The sequence below is a fragment of the Trichechus manatus genome, unplaced genomic scaffold (assembly GCF_000243295.1).
Source record: "Trichechus manatus latirostris isolate Lorelei unplaced genomic scaffold, TriManLat1.0 scaffold00015, whole genome shotgun sequence".
Classification (NCBI taxonomy): domain Eukaryota; kingdom Metazoa; phylum Chordata; class Mammalia; order Sirenia; family Trichechidae; genus Trichechus; species Trichechus manatus.
This window is the reverse complement of record NW_004443951.1, coordinates 25,400,423-25,407,243: the sequence shown is the minus strand read 5'-3', so window position 1 is coordinate 25,407,243 and position 6,821 is coordinate 25,400,423.

Sequence of the window (6,821 nt, the reverse complement as noted above, 5' to 3'; positions counted from 1 at the left end):
AGCCTTAGGCCCCACCCCGAGCATTGGCCCAACCCCCACCAACCTCGAACCCCTATCAGTTGTGGATGGGCTGATGTCCGATACGGTGGCCGCTGTGGGACAAGATCGGCCAGTTGACTGGATGGTGGAGAAATAGGAGCAGAGAAGAGGAAGCGGGGGAGAGCTACTGGAGCTAGAACGTCCGGATCCCAAAGCGCCAGGCTAGGACCGCCCCCCTTTGTGAAACCAGCAGCCTTAGGAGCTGCGGGTGGTCTCTTCGGCCTAATTCAACAAGCGTAGACTGCGGGGCTCCGGGCCAGGGTTTGGAGGTGTGTGGTGAAAAATTCAGAGGTGACCAGAGATCCGGAGACCGCCTGGAGGAGAGAGATTAAATTGGATTGAGTTTAACAGGCAGATTGAGAGATGAGGAGAATTTTCTGGAGGAGGAGGACACGCTCCCACCTCCTCGTCTACTAATCCAATTGTATCTGCTCACATACTTTGCCTCCTACAAGGATACACTTAGCTAAGGTCAACCCCTGCACTGGACACTAGATCCCATTCTCTCGTCCATTTAAGGTCGAAGCTCTAGTAATTCACTCTCTCCTGCTTCTCTGTTTTTCCCTCTTTGCGGGATTTTTCCTGTCATCATATATGCTGTTATTTCTCCCACCTTAAAAACAAAAACAACTCTCTCGACCCTATAACATTTCCCTATTCCCCTTTACAGCAAATTTGGAGTTACTTACACAGTACTACTGTTTCCAACTCCTCTCTCCTCTCATTTGCTCTTAAAACTCACTTTTATCAGGTTTCTGCATTGCCAAGAGCAATGGCCAGTTTTCAGTCCTCCTCTTACTTGAACCATCACCATCTTACTTGACACAGTTGGTCACTTCCTCCTCCTTGAAACACTGTCTTCACTTTACCTCCAGGACACTATGCCGTCCTGGCTTTCCTTCCACCTTACTGGCAGCTCTTCTAGGGGTTCTTTGCTGTTTTCTCATAGACCTCCTAAGGCTGGATTGTCTTAGTGCTCAGTCCTTGGCCCTCGTCTTTTCTCTGTTTCTAATCACTCCCCAGATGATCTCAAGCCCCATGGTTTTTAAATGCCATCTATGTGCTGGCATCTCCCAGATTTTTCTCTCTAACTCACACATTTCTGAATACCAAATTCATTATCTTTATTTGGATCTATAATAGGCATATTAAACTTAACATGTCCCCAAACAAACACCTGATGTTATCTACCTCAACTTCCTACAAACTTTTCCCTTCTGTAAATTTCAACCTCACTCTTCCCAGTTGCTCAGGCCAAAAACCCAGGAGTCACCCTTGACTCCTCACTTCCTTTCATGCTCCAAAGCTGATTCCTCAGCAAATCCAGTTGGCTCTATCTTTAAAATAAAACCAGAATCCCATCACTTAGCACCTTCACTGCTACTATGTGGGTCTGAGCCACCATCATCTCTCACCTGGGTAATTGCAAGAGCCTCTTAATTGGTATACTTGCGTCCGCTCTTGCTGTATTGCAGTAGCAGCAGTGTCAAAACTTGTCTACATTCCTTAGGGATCAGACCAGGATTAGCCCAAAGCTGATACCTATGAGGTAGAAGTCAGACATACCTCTACTCTCCAACCCTCTCACCAATTCTGACACTAGCCATCGCTCCCACAGCACTCTCTGCTTCTGGGTTTGATAATTCATTGCAATGGCCACACAGAACTCACAGACTATACTTACCGTTAAGTGGTTTATTAAGGAAGTAACAAGCTACAACTTGGGATCAGGATCAGGAAGCATGTAGGCAGTCTGTAAAGCTCCCCTGAAGTGGAGAGTACACCCCTCCCTTCTTCAGTGCAGGACAGCTCTCTCAGCTCCTCTTCCCCATGCAAGTAAGCAGGCCCTTCTCTCTGCCATGCCTGCCCCCTCTTGGCCACGCAAACTTCCAGCCCCCTCAGGACCGGCGTCTTGGCCCTGCATGCCCCCTTTTAGGCATGTAGGCCTCCTTTCAACTCCCTCAGGACAGGCCCCCTCTTGGCCTCCCTCAGGACAGACCTCTTTTATTTATTCATTTGTTTATTATTGTGCTTTAGGTGAAAGTTTACAGCTAAAGTTAATTTCTAATTCAAAAATTTATACACATACTGTTTTGTGACATTGGCTGCAATCCCCACAAGGTGATAGCACATTCCCCCTTTCCACCGTGGGTTCCCCGTGCCCATTCGTCCATTTGCTGTCCCTTCCTGCCTTCTCATCTTGCTTTTGGACAGGAGTTGCCCATTTGGTCTCATTCATTTGATTGAACTAAGAAGCATGTTCCTCACATGTTATCTTTTGTTTTATAGGCCTGTCTAATCCTTATCTGAAAAGTAGGTTTTGGGAATAGTTTCAGTTCTGGGTTAGCATAGTGTCTGGGGGCCATAGTTTCAGGGGTTCCTCCAGTCTCTATCATACCAGTAAGTCTGGTCTTTTTTCATGAATTTGAATTCTGTTCTATATATTTTTTCTCCCCACTCTGTCCGGTACTCTCTGTTGTGATCGCTGTCAGAGCGGTCATTGGTGGTAGCCAGGCACCATCTAGTTCTGGTCTCAGGCTGGTGGAGTCTCTGGTTCATGTGGTTCTTAGTCGTTTGGGCTAATATTTTCCATGTGTCCTTGGTTTTCTTCATTCTCCTTTGCTCTGGATGGGATGGGACCAATAGATGCATCTTAGATGGCCGCTCACAAGCTTTTAAGACCCCAGATGCTACTCACCAAAGTCGGATGTAGAACATTTTCTTTATGAACTATGTTACGCCGGTTGACTTAGATGTCCCCAAGCACAGGCCTCTTGGCTATGCACACCCCCTCTCAGCCATGTAGGCCTGTCTGCCTTTGGCCTCCTTGCCATTGGCCCCTCCACTGTTAACTAATCCAGCTCCCAGCTCGTAGCCAGTGTAGCAGCTTTGTTTAGCTCTCATAGCTGCAGTCCTAACAGCAGGTTTCTGCAGTCACCACTGACTCTGCTTCAGGGCCCCTTCTGGACCTGTCATCTCCAGCTCTGCCATAGGGCCCCTTCCGGGCCTTTCACTACATTAAGTATTACAGCCCTTGACCTATGATATGGCTCTTTTTAGGAGGTTCCTCACTTTCTCTCTCTGCTTCTCTCTTCTTGCATCTCTTGCCTTGTCTCCTTTCTTTATTCTTTCTGAAACCTCTGTGGGGTTGACTGCATAGATAAGCAAACTCCTTGTCAATTTCAAGGTATGGCCCTACCATCAGGGTCACAAATTGACCAATCCGCTTGGTGGCCCGCAGTCACTTCATTTGCATAGTCTATAGTACATTGACCAATCCCTGCAAGGTGCGTAAAATGGACCAATTACAGGGCAGGCTGCAGTCCAGGGCCAGACAAAAACTATCAAACCATCAAATTGTTTACAGCTTACCCAGAAAATGTCAGTCAACCTGGACAAAAGTAACAAACCCTCTGGGGTAGAAAACTAGGGCAAAGAGGAAAAATCTCTCATGCTGTTTTTCCAAAGAACCAAAGCAAAAGGCCACAGAAAGGAATTAATTTCACTGTACTTGCCTACCTTAATTTATTAATTCATCCTTAATTACTTGATTTACTTCTTTCATCCTGAAAGTGATTTTTTAAAACGTAAATCAGATTATGACCCACTTCTGCTAAAAATCCTTCAATGTCTTCTCATTTCCCTTGGAGCAAAAGCAATAAAATCCTCACAATCTCCTTTAAAGCCCTCCATAGTTGATCTGGCCTCCTGTGAGCTCTCTGACCTTGAACTACTGGCTCCATTAGTCACTCTGTTCCAGTCATATTGGCCACTTTGATGTTTTCTGAAAATTCCAGCCACTCTCCTGCCTCAGGGCCTTTTAACTTGCTGTTTCTTCTATTTAGAATGCTCTTACCCCAGATATCCATGTACCTCAAAACCCCCACCTCCTTCAGATCTTTACTCAAATATCATCTTCTTACTTACCCTGACCACATTATTTAAAATTGCAACTTGTAACTCCAGGTGGGTTTGAACTGCTTATCTTTCAGTTAGCAGCTGAGTACTTTAACCACTGCGCCACCAGGGCTCCTTAACAGACACACAATAAAAAAAAAAAAAAAAAACCCATTACCATCGAGTCAACTGTGACTCATAGCAACCCTACAGGACAGAGTAGAACTGCCCCATAGGATTTCCAAGAAGCAGCTGGTAGAGTTGAACTGCGAACCTTTTGGTTAGCAGCTGAACACTTAACCACTGTGCCACTAGGGCTCCAAGACACACAATAGACACTCAACGAATGAAAGAATAAATTTAAGGAGAGTGAGGACAAAGGCAAGACTAATTTGGAGTAATCTGGAGTGGAAAGGAATCAGATGATGGAGATAAGACTGTAAAGTCATTAACATCTAGACTCTTGAGAGCCTTGAGTGCAGAATAAAAATTTGAACCTAATACATGGGCAGAAAAGAGTCATAAAAGGCTTTTGAATAGGGAAATGATTAGTGCTGTGAAGATCATATGACCAAGTGGCCACATGCCACAATTAATAGATCTAACAGTGCCATTTATTAGACAGATAAGCATTTTACACGTTGTACCTCATGTGATCTTCCTATTAGCATAAGAACTATTTTAAATCTCCAGTTTATAGATACAGAAGCTAAGGTTCAGAGAGATGAAATGACTTTGAAGGTCACACAACAAGGAAATGATAGGACTCTGATTTGAACCCAAGGCTGTCTAAGAAAATCAAGTTTCTGCACACTCCACATGTTATGTCTTGACTTCTTCCAGCCTTATGTCCTGTGTAGGCAATTGGCCACAGACAGGCAGGGGCTGCATCTACTTTTTCTTTATATTCACTTTATTTCACACCCCTCCCCTCAACCCCTAGGCCTAGCACAGTACTGGTGCATGAGGTCCTCAGTGTTTGAGGACTGAGTAGGATCCTTTGCTCAGATCTCTTTGGTCTTCCTGAGCTAGTCATCCTCACACCTTGTCTCCTGGCCCCCTTCACTGCCATGACTTCTGGATTCCAATCCCAGCTCAGCCACTAAGCAGCAATGTGGTCTTGGGCAAGTTAACTTTCCTAGGCCTCATTGTCTTCATCCTTAAGATGGGGGATACTAATCTTGGTTGTCATGAGGATTAAATAAAATCAGTAAAATACCTGATTGTATGGCACAAAGTCCTAATGTGGTAATTATTATTGTTTTAGCCCCTTACCCTGTCCTCAGGGCCTAACACAGTGCTAGGCACTCGTAGAGGGTTAGCATCTGTTGAATTAAACAGCATGTTGAAAGAACACTGGACTGGGAGTCAGCAGAGCTAGATTTAATCCTAGTTTGTGGGCACTGGTCGCTTTCTCACTCTGGACTTCAGTTTTTTCATCATCTTCAAGGCCTCTAAGGTCTTTTCTAACTCTTAGGCAAAGTATGAGTGCGTGTAAATTCATGCCATCCTTGACCCTCATACCCTCGTTTGACTCAGATCACACCTCCATACTGCTGTATTTCTTTTCCAAGGATCCAGGCTTTGGCTGCCAGCGAGCCCTGACTCCTGGATGCCACCAAATGGTGCTATGGGCTCGTTTAGATGAAGCCAGCTCCCAGATTCCAGGCGGGGTTGGCAGGAGTGGTCCGAAGATGTCCTCTGGCTCCTCTGGAGAGGGTAGGTTTCCTCAGTGGAAGGCAGCCAGGCCATGAATGATCTAGGGGGGTGACTGTATCCTTTTAGACCTTTTGGCAGTTTCCGAGTTCCAAGTCCACCCTGGTTCTGCTGTGGGGATGCTTGCCAGCTTAGAGTTGGCGGCAGGACCAGCTACATAATTTGCAGAACCCAATACAAACTGAAAATGCCTAAGTTGCTGGCAGAGGCAGCACAGGGCATACCCATAAGCCAGTAGAACTGTTCCAGCTCAGTGGTGTGCTGGAGCCGGCTCTTACCAGCTTTCTAGAGCTGATTATTAAAATTTCTGGAATTTTATGAGCTAGTTATTGAACACAGCCATCGTCAAAAATTAAATTACATAAACTTAAACACATTATATTAAAAACAAGGGTAATAAATGCCGAAAACTCATTATTTTTTTTTTAATTTCATTATCTATGCTCTTGAGGGTATTTACATTTATTGTATCTATATAGTGGAAATACTATATAATGATGTGCTACTTACTGCATATCTCTTCTCAATTCTGCATTCAGTGATGTCACGTTGATGGTTTAAAATTGACGGAGGAAACTGGTTGTTTAACTTTTACCAGTATACGCTGGTCCTGGTTATACTCCTAACGCTCTGTGTAATCTTGAGCAAAGTCCTGTTCCTTCCAGTCTCCCATACATTTACATGTCCCTTTATAGTTTACAGAAGGGGAGCACCTTAGACACACTGGGCACTGTTATCTCATGTAATTCTTACAACTACCCAGGAGTTAAATTATTGTGGTCCAAAGAACAAAGGATGTTGTGGCAGAAGAACTGATGCCTTTGGGTCCCCTGGTGGCTCTGTCACTAAAGTCCCAGAAGGTGGCGCTGTGGACTCGCTCAGGGATACAAATCATTTCTTTGCCTCATTTTCCTCATATGTAAAATGATAATGATAATGCTTTTCCAGTTGCCCCCAGCACTGGTTTTTGGGACTCCTACATCATAAGCCTGCTCCCAGGTTGTATCTGGAAGTGGACGGAGACAAGTTCTAGCCCCCTCTGCTTCTGTAGAAGGACACAGGAGTGGGAGGTGAGAAAGGGAATTTCCTTCCTGCCATAACACACAGTAAGGGTTTTTCCCAAAAAGGAAATTGGGGCGGGTTAGGCTGGCTCTCTCTCTGTCCGTATC